Raw genomic sequence first — 26043 nt, 5'->3', positions numbered from 1 at the left:
TGAGAAAAACTGTTATTTAAAATGCACTACAGACAATAACTGTTCATAAATCGTGTATGTAACACGTTGAGTAAAAACTGTTATTTAAAATGCACTACAGACAATAATGGTTAATAAATCGTGTATGTAACAAGGTGAGTATAAATATTATTTAAAATGCACTACAGACAATAATTGTTCATAAATCGTGTATGTAACAAGGTGAGTAAAAACTGTTATTTAAAATGCACTACAGACAATAACTGTTCATAAATCGTGTATGTAACAAGGTGAGTAAAAACTGTTATTGAAAATGCACTACAGACAATAACTGTTCATAAATCGTGTATGTAACACGGTGAGTAAAAACTGTTATTTAAAATGCACTACAGACAATAACTGTTCATAAATCGTGTATGTAACAAGGTGAGTAAAAACTGTTATTTAAAATGCACTACAGACAATAACTGTTCATAAATTGTGTATGTAACAAGGTGAGTAAAAACTGTTATTTAAAATGCACTACAGACAATAATTGTTCATAAATCGTGTATGTAACAAGGTGAGTAAAAACTGTTATTTAAAATGCACTACAGACAATAACTGTTCATAAATCGTGTATGTAACAAGGTGATTAAAACTGTTATTTAAAATGCACTACAGACAATAATTGTTCATAAATCGTGTATGTAACAAGGTGAGTAAAACTGTTAAATGCACTACAGACAATAACTGTTCATAAATCGTGTATGTAACAAGGTGAGTAAAAACTGTTATTGAAAATACACTACAGACAATAATTGTTCATAAGTCGTGTATACAACAAGGTGAGTAAAAATATTATTTAAAATGCACTACAGACAATAATTGTTCATAAATCGTGTATGTAACAAGGTGAGTAAAAACTGTTATTTAAAATGCACTACAGACAATAACTGTTCATAAATTGTGTATGTAACTAGGTGAGTAAAAACTGTTATTTAAAATGCACTACAGACAATAATTGTTCATAAATCGTGTATGTAACAAGGTGAGTAAAAACTGTTAAAATGCACTACAGACAATAACTGTTCATAAATCGTGTATGTAACAAGGTGAGTAAAAACTGTTATTTAAAATGCACTACAGACAATAACTGTTCATAAATCGTGTATGTAACAAGGTGAGTAAAAACTGTTATTTAAAATGCACTACAGACAATAATTGTTCATAAATCGTGTATGTAACAAGGTGAGTAAAAACTGTTAAAATGCACTACAGACAATAAATGTTCATAAATTGTGTATGTAACTAGGTGAGTAAAAACTGTTATTTAAAATGCACTACAGACAATAATTGTTCATAAATCGTGTATGTAACAAGGTGAGTAAAAACTGTTAAAATGCACTACAGACAATAACTGTTCATAAATCGTGTATGTAACAAGGTGAGTAAAAACTGTTATTGAAAATGCACTACAGACAATAATTGTTCATAAATCGTGTATACAACAAGGTGAGTAAAAATATTATTTAAAATGCACTACAGACAATAATTGTTCATAAATCGTGTATGTAACAAGGTGAGTAAAAACTGTTATTTAAAATGCACTACAGACAATAACGGTTCATAAATTGTGTATGTAACTAGGTGAGTAAAAACTGGTATTTAAAATGCACTACAGACAATAATTGTTCATAAATCGTGTATGTAACAAGGTGAGTAAAAACTGTTAAAATGCACTACAGACAATAACTGTTCATAAATCGTGTATGTAACAAGGTGAGTAAAAACTGTTATTTAAAATGCACTACAGACAATAACTGTTCATAAATCGTGTATGTAACAAGGTGAGTAAAAACTGTTATTTAAAATGCACTACAGACAATAATTGTTCATAAATCGTGTATGTAACAAGGTGAGTAAAAACTGTTATTTAAAATGCACTACAGACAATAATTGTTCATAAATCGTGTATGTAGCAAGGTGAGTAAAAACTGTTAAAATGCACTACAGACAATAACTGTTCATAAATCGTGTATGTAACAAGGTGAGTAAAAACTGTTATTTAAAATGCACTACAGACAATAATTGTTCATAAATCGTGTATACAACAAGGTGAGTAAAAATATTATTTAAAATGCACTACAGACAATAATTGTTCATAAATCGTGTATGTACAAGGTGAGTAAAAATATTATTTAAAATGCACTACAGACAATAACTGTTCATAAATTGTGTATGTAACTAGGTGAGTAAAAACTGTTATTTAAAATGCACTACAGACAATAATTGTTCATAAATCGTGTATGTAACAAGGTGAGTAAAAACTGTTAAAATGCACTACATACAATAACTGTTCATAAATCGTGTATGTAACAAGGTGAGTAAAAACTGTTATTGAAAATGCACTACAGACAATAATTGTTCATAAATCGTGTATACAACAAGGTGAGTAAAAATATTATTTAAAATGCCCTACAGACAATAATTGTTCATAAATCGTGTATGTAACAAGGTGAGTAAAAACTGTTATTTAAAATGCACGACAGGCAATAATTGTTCATAGATCGTGTAATTAAGTTAGTAAAAAAACTGCTATTAAAACTGCACTACAGACAATAATTGTTCAAAGATCGTGTATGTAACTAGGTGAGTAAAAACTGTTATTTAAACTGCACTACACACAATAATTCTGCATAGGTCGTGTAACAGGGTTAGTAAAAAACTTGTGAGAGCATAGTATCTGACTGTCATGAGGATTGCATTGCCGTTTGTTTGACATTTTTCTGAGGGATCCTAAGCAACTAACCGATTAATTAAACAACATATATAATAGAATAATGATGGCCTCTTCACTTAGACATTTGCTAGGTTCTCTATGCATGATTTCTTTTATATAAGAAATATTTCTATATATATATGTGTGTGTGTGTTTTTTAATATGTCTGTAACATGACATTGAATTTTAAATTCTCAGTATGAATTATCATAAACTTGATTTCTTATAACAAGAACAGAAACATTGATACAGTGTTCAAAAATTTATAAGTCATCTAATCTTACAACAACTGATAATATATATATATATATATATATATATATATATATCAGAGAATATGTCGTTTTAAGCAATTATTTACTTCATTGTATTCGCTCTATTTTAAGAAGATTCATCAAGAATCGTTTTATCAATAATTTCAAGTTTGTTTTAAGTAATATTGTTTTATTTGAAGTTCTCGTTTTAATAAAGGTGGCTTTTCCCTTTTTAATTATTTTTTCCCAGCGTGAGTTCCCATATGTGTAACAAAAGATGAATTCTAATATGGCTCACTAAATTTGATTTTTTGATGACAAGAATATCCAGTCTTTACAAGAATATGGCTCTTCCCCAGTGTGATTCTCCTGTTTAAGTAACAGTGATTTTTGAGATAAAGAATAATCACATACTTCAAAGAATACGGCTTTTTCCTTTTTTCCCCCTTCCTTTGAAGATTGTAACGCTGTGTATGTGGCAACCAAACCAGTGCAATTGTCTGGATCGCTTTTTCACTTGGTTCACCAGGAATATAAGGTGGACTTCAGTTTCTTCTTCATAAACCTTGTGGCATCTATAATAACTGGTGTGATTGATATCTTTCTAAGATTCCAGTTTCTTTTCATATCATACATGAGACCTTGATATTTAGTATGTTTCTCCCTTTCAGATCTGTTCAGACCTTATCATTAGGGACACTCACTTCAACAAAGTTTGCAACTCTGACTTATTCCATATAACTATATACGGTTCCACACCAGGATTTTCAAGCTAGGTTGCTGTAGGGATTATATAGTCGTAATGTATGGCATATAAGTTATTTCCAACTTTCAAGTAGATGTTCCCAGGATTTGCTGCTATATTGGATGCTTAATTTTTTACAGATGGTCCCAGTGTGTATTCTCATATGTATCACTAAATTTAATTTTTGATCTACACCTTCCATAAGAATGTGGCTTTTTCCTTTTTTTATTTTACTTCAGCCGAAGGACTCAGAAATACAATCTGAGACAATCACTTGAACTCTATGAGATATATAGAAATTTGAATGTTTATTTCTAGGGAAAAGTATCCTCATGCAACATTGTTCTGGACAAACCCTTTTACAGAGAGACACCCGAGGATAGTTTAGTAGGCATTCAAGTTCTCACCACAAACCCCTGTACTGAGAGAACTAAGACACTCGAGGATGATGTCTAGTAGGCATTGATGTGCTCTCCCAAGTGTGAGTTCTCATATTTCACTAAAGCTGATATTTCAGAGCAAGAATATCTACACATTTCCCGGTGGGAATTCTCATGTGCCACTAAGGATTATTTCTAAGAAAAAGAATATCCACACTCTTCACAAGAAAGTGGCTATTCCCCAGTGTGTGTTCTCATATGTTTAACTAAAAGTGACTTTTGAGAAAAAGAATATTGACATACTTCACAAGAATACGGGTTTTCCTTTTTTTTATTTTTCTTCCTTTGAAGATAGTAATGCTGGGTATGGGGCAGCCAAACAAGCTGCCAACATTGCCTCGCTTGTTCATTGAAACCAACCGAGAGCTCTTTTTAGTATCCTCGCTGTTCCCTTAAGTGCAATTGTCTGAATCTCTTTTGCACTTGGTTCTCCAGGAATATTAGTTAGTTTTCCCCAGTGTGTGTTCCTATATGCCTCATTTTTCCCCCAGTGTGTGTTCCTACATGCCTCATTAAATTGGATTTTTTAGAAAAAGAATAGCCACACACTTCACAAGAATATGGCTTTTCCCCAGTGTGAATTCTCATATGTTGCACTAACGATGATTTTTGAGAACAAGAATATCTACAAATTTCACAAGAATATGGGGTTTCCCCAGTGTGAGTTCTCATATGTTTCATTAACTTATATTTTTGAGAACAAGAATATCCACACACTTCACAAGAATGCGGTTTTTCCCCAGTGTGAGTTCTCATATGTGTCAATAATGATGATTTTTGAGAACAAGAATATCCACATACTTCACAAGAATGCGGTTTTTCCCCAGTGTGAGTTCTCATATGTTGAACTAAATCATATTTTTTAGAACAAGAATATCCGCACACTTCACAAGAATGTGGTTTTTCTCCAGTGTGAGTTCTCATATGTTCGACTAAGTTAAATCTTTCAGAAAAAGAATATCCACACACTTCACATGAATGCGGTTTTTCTCCAGTGTGTCTTCGCATATGCCTCACTAAAGATGATTTTACAAAACAAGAATATCCACACACTTCACAAGAATGTGCATTTTCCCCAGTGTGAGTTCTCATATGTGTCACTAAATTATATTTTTGAGAACAAGAATATCCACACACTTCACAAGAATTTGGCTTTTCCTTAGTGTGAGTTCTCATATGTCTCACTAAATTTGATTTTTGAGAAGAAGAATATCTACACACTTCACAAGAATATGGCTTTTCCCCCGTGTGTGTTCGCATATGCTCCACTAAAGATGGTTTTCTAGAACAAGAATATCCACACACCTCACAAAAATGTGGTTTTTCCCTTTTTGTCTTCATTTTCTTTCTTTGAAGATTGTAATGATGGGTATGGGGCAGCCAAACCAGCTGCCAACATTGCCCTGCTATTTATTGAACCCAACCGAGAACTCTATTTAGTATCCTCGCTGTTCCCATAAGTGCAAATGTCTGGCTCTCTTTTGCACTTGGTTCATCAGGGATATTTTGTATTTCTTCAGGTTTTTCTTCATAAGCTCTGTAGCACATATAATAACTGGTTAGATTGATATCTCCCTAGTGTGAATTCTCATGTCTTACTAAATAAGAATTTTGAGAATATCAACACATTTCACCAGAATATGGCTTTTCTCCAGTGTAAATTATCATATGTGTCACTAACGATAATGTTTTTAACAAAAATATCCACAAACTTCACATAAATGTGCTTTTAATCAAGTGTGAGTTCTCATATTTTTAACTAAGGATTTATTCAGAATAAGAAGGTTCATGAATTCTACAGGACTATTGCTTTTCTCTTATTATTTTATCTTATTTTCTAGTTTTTTAAGCCGGGTATCTCATGTAGTATGATCTTTCTTCAACCGTTTGATTTGTGATTCAATCTCTTATCGTTTTGATTTATTTTAAACACAAAAAAATCACACAAAAATTACCTTAAAGATCTACGTTGTCACACAGATGTCGTTCAAATAAATAATTATTTATAGCATCATGTTTAAAGAAAATATTCCTTTAAAATTCAATAATCACGAACATCTGAAAAATAAAAATAAAATGCTTAGTATTAGCATTTATACATATTATGTATTCTGTTTATTGTTGTCATTATTATTGTATGGAACACACAAATTAATTTCATCCAAAACATCATAAGTGCCATTTTGGTCTCTTGGTTTTACTGGATTCCAGGACAAGAATTTATCTAGTCTGGTGGAGTATCCAGCTTCGTGCTATTACTTGAGGTAATATTACTTGGAGAAGGTGCACCATTCCTCGGAAAAGCTGTGGGGTAGCCGTAGTGAGTAGATCTTATTTGGGCAGCGAATACTATGTGATTTTGAATATTTGGTTAGGGTTTACTTTTAGGAAAAAGTATCCTCATGCCAGATTTTTCTGACAAACCCCTGTACAGAGAGACCTTAGACACTCGAGGATAGTGTCTAGTAGGAATTCAAGTTCTCTCCTGTCTAGTAGGCATTCAAGTTCTCTCTCATTTTCCCCAGTGTGAGTTCTCATATGTGTCACTAAATTATATTTTCATATTTTTAACTAAGGATTTATTCAGAATTCTACAGGATTGCTTTTCTCTTTTTATTTTAGTTTATTTTCATTTTTTTAAGCCAGGGATGGAGCATTCTACCAGATGCCAAACCTTTTCACAGTATCTCATGTATTCCTAATAGACCTGTTTTAACATACTGTAATTGTTTTCCATTAAGTGATTTTTTCCATTTTGATTTGTGATTCAATCTCTTATCGTTTTGATTTATTTTAAACACAAAAAATTTCACCTAAAAAATTACCTTAAAGATGTATGTCGTTCAAATAAATAATTGTTTATAGCATCATGTTTAAATAAAGTAATATTCCATTAAAATCCAATAATCACGAACATCTGAAAAAATAAAAATAAAATATGTTTAGTATTTGCATTTATACATATTATGTATTCTGTTTATTGTATTCATTATTATTGCATGGAACACAAATTAATTTTATCCAAAACATCTTAAGTGTTACATAAAACATAACTATTTTCTAACTTTACATAGTACCAGTCGATACAAATATTGTGCAATTTTATACATTTTAATGCTTTATTTATTAATAGTTTTATTCTTTCTTATATATTTTTTAAATGTTCATCTATATTTGTCAATCATATTATTACATCTATGATACGGGTGTAAATATTTCATCTATCTTTATATATTGGTACGAACATTTTTTTAATTTACTGAGGCGACTGATCTGGAGTAGACAGAACAGTTTCTGATGGTTCATTGTTCTACAAAAGTCCTGGGAGGTGACTGGTTCACAGTAGACAGAACAGTTTCCGATGGTTCCTTGTTCTACACAAGTCCTCGGAGGTGACGGGTTCACAGTAGATGGAACAGTTTCTGATGTTTCGTTGTTCTACACAAGTCATGGGAGGTGACTGGTTCGCAGAAGACAGAACAGTTTCCAATGGTTCGTTGTTCTACACAAGTCCTGGGAGGTGACTGGTTCGCAAGTTGGAATCCACAGAGCAAAAATACTTCCCGTATTGACATGAAGAAAACATATGTGAAACAGAAAGGTTTAATATTTATGGATATGGAGCAATTCTGCTTTCTGATTGGTTGGTAGCAGAACATGAATTAATTCGATTCGTCAGTTCCTAGCAGCATCGTTTATAAATAGAATCTCCCGACTGTGCGGGATCATACCCTATTATAGTGCAAAAATATTGTAACATACTCCCTATTTTTTATAATGGGGGAAATCTCTTTGGTTCATTCTGCTAAAAAATAAAAATATATTTTTATATATTTTATTATATATTTTTATATTCAATTATCCATAACAAAATTAGAAATCATTTGAATCTTAAATTTTTAGTAAAATGTAAAAAGACGCCATTTTTAATTTTGTTCAAATGTCAAACATCTATGTGTACATAAAAGAGAAATACACACATTTCTTATTTTTACCTTAAAAAGGATGGTCATGTGAAAAAGGAACCATTTCTTAAATTTGATGATGCAGCTTTGTTGAAAAACGCATACACATATACATATAAATGAATATACATACAAATACAAAATGTACCCGTTTTAAAAGAGAGTTTTTGTTAATTAAAACAATGCAAAAGATATGACATTTTGATAAATAAGAAAGAAAACTAATGTGCATAAAAATTAAAAGTAAAAAAAAAAATTGCAAAAAGCTGATGCAAAATTATTTGTCAAAAAAAGAAAATTTACAAAGAAAATGTTTGCAAAAAAGTTACTTTTTTACGTTTTTTATTTCACTATAAGTATTAGTTACGCATTAGGAGGTTAAAGTGTTATTACAAACAAAATTGATGCAGTGTTTTTTCTTCAATATATATAGAAATTTATATACATACAGGCCTGTGAAAAATTAGTCAATCAAACCTCCTACAAGTATTGAAGTAAAACGCTTTAATTTTATTCTTTTTGCGGGTTTCGTGAATACATCAGCGATATTTTGTTCTAATTGTAATTTAACATAATAGATTCCCTTTTTATCTCGTTTTTTTGAAATGGTATTTTTATATCTATATGCTAAGATCTTTGGTTTAATATCGTGTTCTGTGTAAAGACTATAATGGCTTGATTATCACAATTAATTACTACGGGGTTTTTCATTAATTCTAGCTCTAAAATAGTCTTTAGGATATTTTTATGGTAGAGTGCTTCCTCGGTCATGTGTGTGATCACGATAAATTCTGCTTTACACATAGAGAGATACAATCTGTTGCTTTTTAGATTTCCATTTCAAATAATAGGCCCATTTTCTGAGAGTCTGAAACAATATCTAGATATACTTTTTCGATCTTCGTCGTTTCCCCAATTTTAATCTGAAAATCCTTCTAATTTAAGGGGATTTTTTGATTTTCTAAATACTAACTTCTGTTCTTTAGTTTCTTTTAAATAACGAAAGACTTGTTTAGCTCTGTTTAAATCCTTCATTGTCGGTCTTGATTATTTTTCCGACAGTTTTGTTACTGTATAGCATATATCAGGTCTCGTCACAGTCATTAAATATACAAGACTTCCTATGATTTCTCGGTATAATTTATCCTCTATTATTTCAGATTTTGGGTGTATATTTTTATTAATATCATTTTCGACCGGTGTAGAGCGTTTCCTGCACTCTCCAATTCCAAATTGTAATAGTATTTTTTTCAATGTATCTCGACTGATTCATCATAAAAAGTCTTTTAATTTGAGTAAATTCTGCCCCCCCCCCAAACCAGGATATGTTGCCAAGATCGGTCATTTTGAATCTTTTACTTAATTTTTTCTTAACATCCGTAAACATTATGTCACAATTTGATGCGATTAAAATTAGAAGCAGTAGTTTGTCTTTGTATTGGGTATATAAACATTATATTTAATCATATAATCGTGAAATACTCTATTCCAACACTGAGCACTCTGCTTTAGACTGTAGAATGACTTGTTAAGTCGCCACACGCTATTTGTATTTTTTCATTATAAATCCCTCTGGAGGGGTAATATAAATTTCGTAGTCTATTGGGGCATTCAAATGAGCATTTTTTTACGTCATTTGATGGATGTTTTTGTCATATTCCGATGCAATTTGCAATAAAATTCTGATTGTTGTTAGGTTTGTGGTCGGTGCAAACGTAGAAAAATATTCTATACCGTAAATCTGAGAGTATCCTTTAGCAACAAATCTCGGTTTGTATTGTTCAACGCCTGATGCTGTAGTCTTTTTTGTAAAGACTGATCTTGTAGAAATAACATGTTTATCATTTGGGAGAGGTACTACCGTTTAGGTATTATTTTTGGTCAAAGCATCTTTTTTCTTTTTTCAAGGCTATTTTCCATTCATTACAATGTTCTGAATTAACTGCTTTGTTAAAGCTTTTTGCCGTATTTTCCAAGGAATAGCAATAGTCGATTCGATAATCTATCATATTGTAGACAACAAAAAATCGGGCCATTTTCTATTTCTTTCGACTTTAACATCATCATCATCATGGATACTCTTGTCCCCGTCATCGTTATTGTATTCATTTGTTTTAATAATTTGAGGAAATATAATTTCAAAGATAATATTAGAATATGCATTGAGTATTATTGCCAGATATACTTCAACTATCATAACAATATTCGTTTTAGACCAGGTTCAAAAGTCTTAAATCTTATAGGTCCCTTCCTAGATCCAACTTTACTGTTTGCCTTCAGGTCATTGATGAAAATGCTACTAGTAACATGTAAACCAGTACCGCCTGTCCATGGTCGGTTTCTTGGCGACTAAACCGGCACTCCTATCAAGCTTGCTTGATGAGGACGGTGGCCAGACACCCAGCAGGACCTAAAAATATTAATTTACGTTCCAACAACAGACCATACTGAGGAAGAGGTAGAGATGGTCTACGAAGATGTCCATAAACTTCGGTTAACTAGCAACGCCAGTCACATCATGCTAATAGGAGATTTCAATGCAAAGGTTGGAATAGGAAATACATTTGAATCAAGTACTGGTCCATGCGATTACGGACAAAGGAACAACAAAGGAACAGTTAAAGATCATGAACATGTTCCTCAAGAAAAAATATAAACAGACGCTGGGCTTCGATATCTCCTAATGCCACCACAAAGAATGAAATTTACTTCCTCTTTACCAACAAGCCACAAACTGTGACTGATGTTTCTGCCATCAACAGGTAAAAAAAAGAAAGAGACCATCAAATGCAAGAGAAAAAAAAGCGTCTCAAGAACCACAGGAAACCAAACATCTAGCAGACAAATCATCACAGTTCCAACTGCTACTATCCAACAGACTTGAGACAGTAACAACATCAGAAGATCCAAACACTGACTACAAAAAATGTGATATCAGAGATCAGCCGGGCCATTCTTGAAAAAGCTTGTCAATACAAATCACAGAAACCAGACAAACTCTCAACAATTACAAAATAGCAGAGAGAGAAGCGACAACAGATGAGAAAAGGTGGTACAAATGTACAGCAAATTGAGTACAACAACAAATATGAAAAACAAATACTACAAGCACGTGAAGTAAACAAAGGAATTAACTTCATAAAAAAGACAGAAACAAAATCTCTAAGAAGATGACACTCTCATCCATGACCTATACAGAATTATTTCAAGGTGAGAGGAGTTCTATGCTAACCTCTAGGCCACCAGGCAACCAGGAAACACTCCTTCATGCACTGAGTGCATCTGAGGAACATCCTCCACCCATCCTCACATCGGAAGTGAGAGCAGCTATTAAGTCAGGCAAGGCTGCAGGAGAGGATGGTGATACTGCAGAAGTACTACAGACCTGATTGAGATGTTTATAAGACTGTTTAATAAATGACTCTCCAGTGGACAAGTTCCAGATAAATCATTCATAAAAAGTATGGTCTCTGGTCGTGCTAAGACATATATTAGGGATACTACACAGTCATCAACCACGAGAATAAGCAGATTTCAGAGCAGGTTACTCGACCATCGACCATATCCAGGCTGTCAGTCAACTGCAAGAGAAAGTCAATGAATACAAGATTCCACTATGCTTTGCTTTTGTGGATTATGAAAAGGCTTTTGACTCTATAGTTTGATCGACTCTTCACTTCCCTTGAGTACCAAGGAGTTTACTCTATATACATCACCTTGCTGGAAGACCTGTACAGCGGGGCTATCTCTAATTAAAAGCTACTTTATAGCTCCATCATGACAGCAACAAGATCAAGATGGAGAGGGGAGCAAAACAAGGTGACAACATTACACCTAAACTCTTGACAACTTGTCCCCAGGATGCGATAATCAGACGGCTAAGTAGGAGGGTAGAGGAGTAAACATCGGTGCTGAACACTTTTCACATCTCGTCTTTGTTGATGATATAGTACGGATGACAAACATATCTCGTTTTCGTTGATGATGACAAACTCTCCTCAGAACTAAATGACATTCTTAACAAAACCCTCTCTAAGAGCAAACCGGTTGGCTTCAACATGCACCTTGGGAAGACCAAGGTGATGGTAAACCAGCACGCTGTCAAGTCGCCAATAATTGTTAATGGAAAAACCATTGCAGAAGTTGAAAGCTACATCTACTTGGGAAAGAAAATTATGAAAGATGGAGATCTCTTCCCTGAGATAAAGGGAAAGATTGCATTGGGATGGACAACTTTTGGGAAAGTGGAGAATATCATGAGAAGCCAAAAACAAATATGTCAATCAAAGGAAAAGTTTTCAATGAATATGTACGATTTGTTATGATCTACGGTAGTGAAACATGGGCTCTGACAACTCGCTAAAGTGAAATCTTGGCAGTGGCACAAAGGAAGATGGAGAGGATAATGTTAGGCATCACTCTAAAAGATAGAAATACCAACATCTGGATCCACCAACAAACAAGAGGTGTTGATATCAATACTGCCATGAAAACATCCAAAAACAGATGGACAGGGCATGTAAGTAAACAACATGACAACGGACGGTCCATCAGGACAACGGAATGAACACCACGTGAACATAAGAGGCCAAAGGAAAGCCCAAGAACAAGATAAAGGGACGACCTGATACAACACATGGGTCCCACATGGCAGTGGATAGCTCGAAACAGAGATAGATGGCTAAAGTCTGGGGAGGGGTTCGTTATTGAGTGATAAAACCCTTGTTGATATTGATTGATTTGAAGGGGTAAACGACCAATATTTTTTCTACGTTAAGTTTCTGCTAAGTGGTGATGGCCAATAAATTGGTGCTCATTATATGTAATTTTTATAAACTAAAGTATTTCCAATTCAACTAGCAAACGAAAATCTCTAGCGACATAATAGTTGAGTGAAAATGGAAAAATAAAATGTAAAAACAATTAAATATCGAAAAAAATGTTTTTGTGCTTAGTTTTCAAAAATTTGACCAACATCGAATTAAATTATAGCTAATGGTATAAATTTTTTATATCATAAATAGCATTTCTTTTACTAAAATAGTTATGATTTTAACAAAAATCTTACTTTCAGATTAAATAATATATTTTAAGAGGATTTTTTTTCTTTTTAATCAAAGATTCATACTTTGGCGTGGTTTTACTAATTGTCATTTTGCAGAGGAAGACGACTTTTATTTTCTACGAGATTCGTTTTTTATCTCATAATTTACGACGCTTTATTTAACGATATTTTTTATTGAACCCAAACAGTAAAAAGATGAAGCTGCAACAATTCTTTTACATAACAAAGTTGATAACATTAATAATACAAAATATAAGAGAATCGTTTCTATTTTCATATCATAATTTACGACGCTAAAACCAACAATATTTTCATTAGATGAAATTTTTTTGGAAAAGCTGCATTTTTCTAGATTTTTTAAATTAAAAAATAAATGTTATGGTAAGATCTTTAAAACGTTAGTCTTTAACCTTTAAAAAACAAATAATAAAACTCTTTAATAAAACAAGAAAGAAACTTTTAAAGCTGTAACAACTTTTTTTTTAATTGTAACAAAGCTTATAATGTTAATAGCACCAACATGTAGTTTTTAACATTACAAAACCTGAAAAAGCGACGATAGTTGTAGAGCAATTAATTATTATAAAAAAAAATGCAATTTGTTAAAAACTAGATGCTGGTGTTATTAAAATATTACAAGTTTTGTTCAGTAAAACAAACAAAAATAAATAATAGCCTTTTTATCAGAATTTTCCTGTTTATTAAAAAGTTTTGTACAAAAAAAAATTTCCTTTCGTCGAATTTTCACGATGTTAAAGACTTTAACATCACAACTAAAACTAATGTTTAAAAAAACAAGTGCACTGGTAGACCAACTGAAGACTTACCTTAAAGAAGTTGATTATGGGGAGGTTGAAAATAAGAAAATGTTTTTCAAAATTAACACCTCCCAACCTCCCTATGTTAAGAATAGCTTTCGGAATAAACACCCCCCCATACATTGAGGAACCATCTGGAGACTTACCTTAAAGAAGTTGATTACAGGGAAATGTCTTTCAAAATGAACACCCTTCAACCTCTCCATATTAAGAACGGCTTTCCGAATAAATACCTTTTAGAGGCTGGACAACCAGTGCACATTTATCCACACCTTACCACAACATTTACTTTATATAAAAAAATTGTCGTGAAAAATGTAGAAAATGTTGCTGCAGCTTCCTTTTGTATTTTTAATGTTATAAACTTTGTTTACAATTTCTTTACAACTCTCGTCGCATTTTCATTTTTAAAAATGTTGGTGTTGTTGTTACTACTATTATTATTATTATTAATATTATCATTATTATTATTAATATTATTATTAATATTATTATCATTATTATTATTATTATTATTATTAATATTATTATCATTATTATTATTATTATTATTATTAATATTATTATCATTATTATTATTATTATTATTAATATTATTATCATTATTATTATTATTATTATTATTATCATTATTATTATTATTATTATTATTATTATAAACTTTGTTACAGTAAAACAAAAAGTCGCCGCAGCTTAAAAAGTTTCACCCTTTTTTTTTATTAAAGTTTCATTCTTTGAATTTTTTAAGGTTAAAAACTAATTTCTAAAAAGAACTTACCCTAACATTTAATTTTTAATAAAAAAAAAAAAAACAACGTTGCCGCAGGTAATTTTTAAAACGTTTTCATCTAATAAAAATATCGTTTGTTTATTGGTTTTCTCTTATTTGTCGCGAAAGACTATATTTTGTTTTATTAATGTTGTCAACTTTGTTACATTAAAAAGAATTCGTTGCAGGTTTCTTTTTTTTAATGTTTTGATTTAATAAAAAAAATATCCTCAGTTATGAGATGAAAAAATTGACGAATCTCTTAGTAAACGAGAGTCGTCTTCCTCTGCACAATGACAAATTGTAAAACAGTGACAATATTTATTTATTTTTATTCATGTCTGTTATAAATCATGACTGAAACAATATTTTTTTTTTATTGGATTGCAATAAAAAGAAACTTAATTTAATATTAAAGATTATTTTTTTAAGTTATTGAATAACTGTTTTTAAAATGAGAAAAAAAAACAACAACAACAAGGGAACTTACCTTTCATTCAAGGAATTCAATACAAAAAACAATCGGGATGAATTCGTTTTGTTTTTCTTTTTTTTGTGTGTTCAAAACAGAAAATCTGTTTTTGTTTGTTAGGATTTCTTTAGTAAATTGATACAACTTTTGTTTTGTGTGTCCAATTCGTTAAGAAATAAAATATATGAAAATATAAAAGAATCAAAATTAAAAGACGAAAAACACAATTTAAACATGAAATTATTTAAAGAGGAAACCAATTGCTCAAGAGCAAAGAATTTAAGGTCATCGTATTACGGTGTAATCATTATTTCGTTCCTCGTGTAAAAATGTCCGTTCATTATTTAAGTGTGCCAAATTGTTTTCCTATCAAATTTAGATCATATTTGTGAACGTTTGGACTTCTTTTGTAAATTTCTTATTTCGTAATAAATTATTAATAAATAAAAAATAGGAAGATATAAAAATCAGCTTTACGTTTTATTTTTATGATTAATCGAACGACGGTTAGCATCAGCATAAGAACAATGTAATGTTGAAATCAAAGGGAGATAATTCTCAAAAGAGTTACGCGAGGAACGAAATAATAATTACACCGTGTTTTGATGACCTAAATTCATTGTTCTTTAACAGTTGATTTTATTTTTAAATAATTTCACGTTTAAATCATTTTTTTTTTCATCTTTTAATTTTGATTCTTTAATATTTCCATATATTTTATTTCGTAATGAATTGAACACACAAAACAAAAGTTGTATCAATTTACTAAAGAAATCCTAACACATTTTCTGTTTTGAACACAAAAGAACAAAGAATTCAACCCGATTTCTTTTTTCGTATTGAAATGAAAGGTGAGCTTTTTAAATGTTTTTTGTTTACGTTTCTAATCCGATTTCTTTAATAACCTTAAATATTAAATTATGTTTATTTTTTTCATTTATTTTTAATTCCTGGGATAAAAGATAAGTGTTGTTTTTTTGGATTTGTATTACTGTACGCATAGATTCGAAAAAGTTATCAAACAGCAAATATATAACAAATAAATGTTATCAAAGGCAAGATAAGTTACATTTCTACCGAAATGGATATATTTTCTAGTGTTTTTATTTAATTTAACATGTTTATTCAGCTCGAAAACATAGTGTTTACCGATGTCTTGTAAAATTTAAAATGGTTCCCGACTCTCTCTTTCACATGGTAAGTTTGAGAAAAGGAGTTAAAAAGTTTTTAAAATATACAAAATACTGTTAAAAACCCGCCGAATATATGCCAGTCTATGTCACGGTAACATATATTGAGCGAATTTCTAACAGTATTTTGTCTATTTTTTTTTTAATTTTTAAGTCCTTTTCTCAAACTTACCGTGTGAAAGAGAGTCGGGCGCAATTTTAAATTTTCCAATACATCGGTAAACACTGTATGTTTTTCGAGCTGAATAAACATGTTACATTAAATAAAAACACGGTACTGGTCGCGATAAGAGTTCCCTGCCGAACACCCTAAAAAAACAATGACTTCTCGCCACGCATGCGCAAAGGCCATGTTTTAGTTGCCATAGTAACAAAACGATCATGAATTTTTATCGACTTTGTTTTACTGTTTATGAATATTGAAATAAAAAACATTACTACACATTTATTAATAATATCTCACTTTTAATCACTCTTATCGACTTTTTTTACTGTTTCTGTCACTTTTATCGACTTTTTCTTTTCTTTTTTAAATAGCATTTTCTATTTTAAATGTGTTTTTAGTTTTGTGTGTTGAATGAAACTTTTTTTTTCATTACAACAATAGTTATCGACCCCGGTTAGCTAATTCCGTAAAATGACATGTTTTAGTTACTATGGCAACTAAAACATGTCATTTGCGCATGCGTGGGGAGAAGTCATTGTTTTTTAGGGTGTTCGGCAGGGAACTCTTATCGTGACCAGTACCAAAAACACTAGAAAATTATCCATTTAGGTAGAAAAGTAACTTATTTTGCCTTTATTAACATTTATTTGTAATATATTTGTTTTTTGACAACTTTTTCGAATCTATGTGTAGAGTAATACAAAACTTTTTTTTTACATAGCGGTCACCACTTATCAAGGCCCGGAGGTCACTCGGGGATTAGGGTTATTGCATGTACAGTAATCAATGAGATAGTGTTGTAGTAATCATTAGTATTGGAGATTTGATAGAGTGTTTACTTAAAGGGGCGGTTCGTCAGGAATTTGTTTATGTTGAATTGGAAGACACCCAAGTTGTAGCCAGGTGGGAAACAGACGGTGGATAGAAGAGTTTATTATGTTGCATCTATTCTTAAAAAGGAAATACTTGTGTGATTTCTGAGACCCATAAACAAAATAATTCAATTCGAAAAAAAATAAAAATAAAAATAAATAAATAAAACTAATTTTCTTGTATTTAATTGTTAAATGATTATTCACTTATGTTTCTGTTCTATTTTTTAAAATCTGATTTTTAAGTTAAATTCGAATTTTGCGAGATGTTATTAAATTATTAGGTGGAAGTACAGAATAGTTGCAAAACACTTTCCTCTTTCCATGTTAAGAATGGCTTTCTGAATAATAAGGTTGTTATTTTAGCCTGGTAACATAAGTGCCCAAGTCCCTAATTTTTTTAACATAAAAAAAAATCTTTTTTTCTGTCTACACTTACCTATTATGTCGCTAGAGAATTTCGTTTGATTTTGTATGTTGTATCCCTTATTTAAGATTTTTGAATGGGTATCACTTTCTTTTATAAAGTTTACATAAAATAATTAAATAGTTATTGGCCATCATTAATTATCAGTAGAAAAATATATTTGTAAATCTTTTACAATGTAACCCAGCGTTGTTTATTCTCTTAATAAATAAATAAAATAAAATAAAAATTAAGTATTTTTGCTATCACGTTTCAACAATTAAAGAACAATATCGTTCAAAGACACGACAAATAATAATAAATATTTAAGATTTTAGCGCGTCAAGGGCAAACAACTGTATTTAATCGTGCACTTTTTATAAACAAAGGCTGTTTTAAACTATTTTACATGCATAAATGAATAAAATATATTTATTAAATGATACATAATACTCTTCTGACTGATAATATTAGCTTAAAATAGTTTTGTATAATACTATGATTTAATTAATACATGAAAAGGAAAACTTGGGATCGCTAAGGTTGTAATGCGTCTGTGCTATGTATTTCGTTGGAGACGATCATTTCGTTGTTCTTGCACAGCGGCGATACAATAGCCAATGAGGATTTTCCGAGGCGTTGTTATTGCTAGTTGAAAACTATTCCCAATACCCCGTGATGGCACCCAGTGCCAACCGCAATTTCTGGACACCTCTAAGGAGGTGTAAAATCGAAAATAAAAACAGACAATATTTAAATCCCATGCCTTACCTCCTTCTTCGGGAGTACTAGGCTTTTTTTCGATGCTTTCCTTTTTAATGTGTAGATTTTTTTGTCTTTTTTTTTGGCATTTTATTTTTTTCGTTTTATGTCATTTTTTATTGTACCCTTTTTCATTTAATAACCCCCCCATTTTTATCTTGTATATGTTTTTTTTTTTAATCTTCATTTTATGTTTTGGTAAATTTTCAAATTAGGTCCACCTCCACAGTTTTCTTTTAAATGACAACTGTTATAGGTTTTCGACTATCTGAATAAAAAAATCGCATTGAAAATTTGCGGAAATAAGTTAAGTAGTTATCGAAATATAAAAAATTGTGTTATGCATTGTATTCTTTGGCGCCCATCTTTTTACCCGCGTGCGCGCGCCATAAACTCATCTATGCACAGGATATATTAGATTTTTTCTAAAAATTAAATTGAAAAAGTTTTTTTTACAAAAATCTTTATACATTAATCTAGTGAATAAAATAATTACACATAAAAATTATTTTGATTTGTTTTTGAAAGAGCATTAGCAAAGTAAAAGTTGGTATTTTGTTTCGATACTTGTACAGTTTAGTTAAGACATTAAAAAATGAAAATATCCAAAAAAGGTCAAATTTATGTATTTGTTTTGGACTGAAGATCTTCGAAAAAAATTTACTTTCATTTGATCGCGTAGTTTTTTTTTACAGCAGAAAAACACGTTCTTAAGTCAGCAATTGTGAAATTTGCTGAACACACCACGGGGAGATAACTCCATGCAAAGCGCCGATACCCCCTCTCCATCTTTAATTCTAGCTTTTCTTCCTAAAAATCGAACCTTTTGCTCGGACGCTCAGTATCATAGCAAATTGTTTTTTTCGCTGTAAAAAAAGCTACTAGATGAAATTAAGTGAAATTGTTTTTCAGAGAACTTCGTTCCATAACCGATACGTGCAATATAACCTTTTTCGATATTTTCATTTTTTTTAATGTTTTGACTAAACTGTACAAGTACCTTTTTTTCTTATTGCATTAAAAATAATAAACCATATTAATGTGTGCATGCAGTTTATATATGCGTTTTCCTTCTATCGTCACAAATATTATTTTTAAAAGCATATTGTATATCGTTTTTGGCCTTTTGGCCAAGATCAATGTGTAGTATCTTGTCTTCAGATGCGGCATTTCCATTTCTCATTCTCTTTCAGTATAGGAAAAATCTTTCACGACTGAGACAATTTTTATTTTTGTACCTTTTCTCCACGTTAAAAAAACGACCCTGGTGTCTAACTCTGTCCCGTGGGGGAGGCATTGTAAATAGGTACATTAATTATCAGCGTGGTTGTTCGCCTAAAATAACCGTCCTACCAAAACCAAGAAATATGTTATATTATCGACAACCTCGATGATGGTTTTCGGGTATGCTGAAAAGGTTGTGGGTGTCTAATCCGAAAGCCATTCTTAACATGGGAAGGTTATGGGTGTTTATTCCGAGGACCGTTCTTAACATGGGGAGGTTGGGGTGCTTATTCGTTGTAAGTATACCCGAAAACAGTAGCAAGAGAAATGCTTCATGAAGTTTTTTTTACCTGTTCGAACCTAGTAATCACCAAAAAGGAACTCTTAAAGATAAAATGTAATCACATAATTATTGAAAATGTGATTAAAATTTGATTTAAAATTAACCATGTTCTGTTAAAGAACATGGTTAATTTTAAATCCAAGATGAAGATTTACAATGATTAACTATGTTTCATTGATATTTCTACAGTTTAATGAAGACATTAAAAAATGAAAATATCGAAAAAAAAGGTTATATTGTACGTATCCGTTTTGGACTAAAGTTCTCTAAAAAAAAAAATTCACTTATTTGATGGAGTAGTTATTTATTCTTGTAATTTTTTTTTACAGCGGAAAAACACGTTTTATGAGCGTGAACTGAAGATAGCCGTGTTTGGATTTTTAGAACACACCATGGGGAGATAACTCAATTTAAATCACCGACACCACCATTCCCATCTTAAATAGTAGATTTTCTTTTTAGAAATCGAAACATGGCTACCTTTTGATTGGTTTCATAACAAATTGTTTTTTTTTTCGCTGTAAAAAAATAAACAAAAAAAAACTACTTGACCAAATTAAGTGAAAGTTTTTCCAGAGAACTTCATTCCATAATAGATACGTACAATATAACCTTTTTTTTTTCGATAATTTCATTTTTAATGTCTTTATTAAACGATACAAGTTCCCATTTTATTTTATAATTTAAAATGAAAAAACATTGAGCAATAAAAATGAAATTTTGGATACTTATGTATTTTTGGTGCCGTGCTGAAATAATAACGTTATTATTTTGAAAACCATTCTTAATATGAGGAGGTGAGGGTGTTTTCTGTTTTGTAACTAATTTATGCTTCCACATTACAACTTTTAAAAAAAATCTTGAAACTTGAATTTAAACTGAAAAAATAAAAACTATATAAAAATAACGCAGTACTATCTGCCGTCATATGCACCCGAGAAAAATATCTATTGTAAAATTAAACCAAAATTTGGTGCTTATGCATTTTTGGTACCGCGCTATTTTTAAATAGTTTTTCAGGTTAAATTAAAGTTTTACAATATCTTTTTTCTTTTTTAATTGTAAGGTGGAAGCACAGAATAGTTACAAAACACCCTCCCCATGTTAAAAATGGCTTTCAATAAAATAGCATTATCATTTCAGCACAATACCAACAATACATAAGTACTGAAAATGTTATTTTTGTTGTTCAATGTTTTTCATTTTAAATTATAAAATAAAACAAGTTTAATCATTTTAAAACTTCATCTTTCATGATTTTTTTAATTTGTTAAAGACCGTGGTTAAAAAAATTAAATTTTAATCACATGATCACATTTTCAATAATTACGTGATTATATTTTAACCATTTAAACTTTGTGAAACATGTAAACAAACTTCTGCTCGATACCGGTGTTGACCTTTAAGAGTCCCTTTTAGTGATTATATGGTTCGAGGCTATTTGTACAACTAAACGGCAAATCTGCCGATTATTTTGACTACAGTTCTCATCTTGGATGTTAACAGTAGTTTGACTAATTTAATTATTAATGAAATGTTCAGTCTTCTAAAAAAATAAATAAATAAAAAATAAACCTGATTTTTTAAATCTTCATGTATCTTATTTATTTTAATAAATGAGACATACAAAAAAGAAAATACATTTTATAAAGAAATCCCAAACATTGACAAATACAATCTAAACTTGATAGGGAAACAAATCGGCACATTTAACAAATAAACAGACATTTTCTACACGAGGAACGAAATAATGATTACACTGTATTATTACGATGACCTGAAGTTCTTTGTTCTTTAGCAGTTGATTTTCTATTTAAATAATTTCACGTTTAAATCGCGTTTTGAACCAACACACAAAACAAAAAGTTGTATCAATTTACTAAAGAAATCTTTAAAAAACAAAAAAGATTTTTTGTGTTTTGAACACAAAAGAAAAACGAATTCATCCCGATGTTTTTCGTATTGAATTCCTAGAAATATACGTAAGTTTGTATCTTTTCTTTTTTGTTTTACTAAAAAATCTAATCTATAAATTTTAATATAATCTTAACATTAAAATAAGTTTATTTATTCATTTATTTTTTTTTTGCAATCCAATAAAATATGATAATAATAGTATGATTAAAAAAATATATTTAAATTATTTTATTCAATGTGATATTTAGATTTTGTTAAAAATATGATTATTTTTGTAAAACTTGTGTGATTTCTGAGAAAATAATAAGTTAATTCAAAGTTGATCGAATTAAGCTTTTTGTTAATACATCTGATCACGAAAACTATTTTTTGTTGTTTTTCATTGTTTTAAGTTAAAAACACACACAAAAAAAAACAACCTCGTTGGAGAATTTCGTTTTAATCTTTATGTTTAATCCAATATGTAATATTTTAAAATATGCGTCATTTTCTTTTATAAAGTTTACATAAACTGATCAATTATCATCAATTAGCAATTACTTAATGTAGAAAACAATATTCGTAAGTCTTTACAATCTAACACAGCATAGTTTGGCTCTAAAATAATAATAATTGACTTTAGGTATCTCCACGGCGATGTGTAAAATGTCAGTAGTACACATATTACGTCATCATTTCGTGTATTTGTGCGTCTATAAAAACACGAGAAAACCACAAAATTCTCGCATAAGCCTGAAGAATCCTAGAGTGGATGAAACGTGGAATATTCAGTGTAGCTTTATAACTTACTAACTAGCGCTACGTATTGAGCACCGTTGATGTAAATACTTAAAATCTATGCATAAATTTATACTTTCCTATATTAATTTATGTGGGTAAATGAAATATATATATATATATATATATATATATATATATATATATATATATATATATGAGAGAGAGAGAGAGATTTTGTTATTGTTGTTTTTTTTTTCAAGCGATACATACGGTTAATATTGGCTCCGCCTCAGAGCTCATTTTTTTATTTACTTAGAAAGTCGCCCTTTTTTAATTTGGACGTATATAACAGTTTTATTTATTTATTATTTTTAAAACAGTAATCTACGTACACGCGTGTTTCGAGGTTTTTACCTCTCGTCAGCGTATATATATATATATATATATATATATATAATATATATATATATATATATATATATATACGTGTGTGTGTTTCTCCTCTTATTTATAAATTTACTAGAATAATGTACTAATGATAGGTACAATAAAGCAAATATCAAAAATTGGATTTATGCAAATAATGTACATATAATTATTACACTAGATAAAATATCACAATTTAATTGACTTGAATAATCTACAAATGATAGGTACAACAAATAAAATATAAAAAATTGCATTTATAAAAAATGTACATATAATAATTACACTAGATAAAATATTACAAATTTAATTTACTAGGTACAACAAATAAAATATAAAAAATTGGATTTATAAAAATGATTTACACATAATAAGTCCAGTACATTTTGTCAGGTTATTAGAAATATGCACTTCGAGGTGGGTAAACTTATTATAAGTTTATCAAATCATTGTTCGACAATAATTTACAAATGATCGCTACACTAGAAAAAAAATAAAAAGTTGAATTCATAAGAATAATCTACATATAATAGGTACACCATATATCATTAATACTAGTGTTTGTCGTTAAATATTAAAATATTGAATTTCATTTAATTTTACAGATGTTCCTGATTGGATGCTATTATTCAATTTTAATGGAGTGTCATTTTCCTAAACATTATCCTATGAACAATTATTACTTCATATTACTACAACGGCGTCTGGTGGAAGATTTATTATACTTGACTGGACAATAATATTTGATAAATTTTGTGGAGCAGTGGTGAAAACATAACACATCTAAAAGATATTTTTGTTGAACAAAAGGTAATAAGATTTTAAGAAGACAATGTTTTTTTACAGCACCTGAAACTATAAAACTAAGAAAAATATTGTATAAAGACAAGTATGTGATTTTAAGAAGACAATATTTTTACAGCACCCGAAAATATAAAACTAAGAAAAATATTGTATAAAGACAAGTATGTGATTTTAAGAAGACAATATTTTTACAGCACCCGAAAATATAAAACTTAGAAAAATATTGTATAAAGACAAGTATGTGATTTTAAGAAGACAATATTTTTACAGCACCCGAAAATATAAAACTAAGAAAAATATTGTATAAAGACAAGTATGTGATTTTAAGAAGACAATATTTTTACAGCACCCGAAAATATAAAACTAAGAAAAATATTGTATAAAGACAAGTATGTGATTTTAAGAAGACAATATTTTTACAGCACCCGAAAATATAAAACTAAGAAAAATATTGTATAAAGAAAAGTATGTGATTTTAAGAAGACAATATTTTTACAGCACCCGAAAATATAAAACTAAGAAAAATATTGTATAAAGAAAAGTATGTGATATTAAGAAGACAATATTTTTACAGCATCCGAAACTATAAAACTAAGAAATATTTTGTAGAAAGAAAAGTATGTGGCTTAAAAAAGGCAATATTTTTACAGCACCCGAAACTATAGCACTAAGAAAACTTTTGTAGAAAGAAAAGTATGTGACTTTAAGAAGACAATATTTTTTACAGAAACCGGAACTATAGCACCAAGAAAAGTTTTATATAAAGCAAAGTATGTGGCTTTGAGAAGACAATATTTTTACAGCATCCGAAACTATAGCACTAAGAAATATTTTGTAGAAAGAAAAGTGTGTGACTTAAAAAAGACACTATTTTTACAGCACCCGAAGCTATAGAACTAAGAAAAATTTTGTAGAAAAAAGTATGTGGCTTTAAGAAGACAATATTTTTTACATATCCCGAAAATATAACACTAAAAATTTTTTTGTTGAAAGAAAACTATGTGGTTTTAAGAAAACAATAATTTTACAGCTCTAAGAAAAATTTCTTATAAAGAAAAGTAACAACTTATAAATGCTTTATTCTTTGATGTAGAAATTTGCAAAGATCATACGGTAAAAATATATGAGCTTGTGTGTATCTAATATTATCTACTTATCTTGAACTTGAACAAATTAATAAGGAAATTTCAATAACAAAGATAAAATCAATGTTCCTGCAATGTGTGTATAACATTGTTGAAGTCACAGTAGAAAAATGTGACACTTATTTGAAGTAAGTAGATTTAATTGTTTTGCAAAATACGCTTGAGTAAACATATAAATACTAACACTGGGTAAAAGAAATGTTCTTGTAAAAGTTGTTGATATTCTTGTTCTAAAGCATAAACTTATGTCCAACATTTAATCATGATTCAAACTTGAGAAAGGTCACATTATTGTGAATGTGAGGGTATTCCTGTTTTTATAAATAAACGTTAATGACAAAAGTAAGAATTAACACTATGGAAAATTATTGTGAATTGTGCAATTATTCCTGTTCTAAGAAATCAAATTTAGTAAAACATATGCGAATTCACACTGGGGAAAAGCCATATAATTGTGAAGTATGTAGGTACTCCTTTTCTAACAAATCAAATTTAGTGACACATGTACTCACACTGGGGAAAAGCCATATACTTGTGAAGTGTGCGGACATTTGTTTTCTCAAAAATCCGCCTTAGTGATACATATGAGAACTCACACTGGGGAAAAGCCACATTCTTGTGGATATTCTTTTTCTCGAAAATCAAATTTAGTCACACATAAGATAACTCATACTGGGGAAAAGCCACATAATTGTAAAGTATGTAGGTACTCTTGTTTTGACAAATCAAATTTAGTGAAACATATGAGAACTCACACTGGGGAAAAGCCACATAATTGTGAAGTGTGTGGATATTCTTGT

At 30.0% G+C, this 26043-nt stretch overlaps 1 long non-coding RNA gene and 1 other non-coding gene across 2 annotated transcripts; both read left to right on the top strand.

Moving 5' to 3' along the window:
- Window positions 1-15923: 15923 nt before the first annotated feature.
- LOC145271129 (uncharacterized) lies at window positions 15924-25608 on the top strand. Its single transcript, XR_013865702.1, has 2 exons — window positions 15924-16119; window positions 23900-25608. It is a non-coding gene; the product is annotated as an uncharacterized LOC145271129 (long non-coding RNA).
- On the top strand, window positions 18494-18625 carry LOC145271995 (U4 spliceosomal RNA). The gene has a single exon (XR_013866130.1). It is a non-coding gene; the product is annotated as a U4 spliceosomal RNA (small nuclear RNA).
- Window positions 25609-26043: the final 435 nt, after the last annotated feature.

This window comes from Euprymna scolopes, chromosome 46 (genome assembly GCF_053919585.1).
Source record: "Euprymna scolopes isolate OS-2025 chromosome 46, ASM5391958v1, whole genome shotgun sequence".
In the NCBI taxonomy this organism is placed as follows: domain Eukaryota; kingdom Metazoa; phylum Mollusca; class Cephalopoda; order Sepiida; family Sepiolidae; genus Euprymna; species Euprymna scolopes.
Note: the sequence above shows the minus strand (reverse complement) of the source record. Positions and strands in the feature narration are given on the sequence as shown.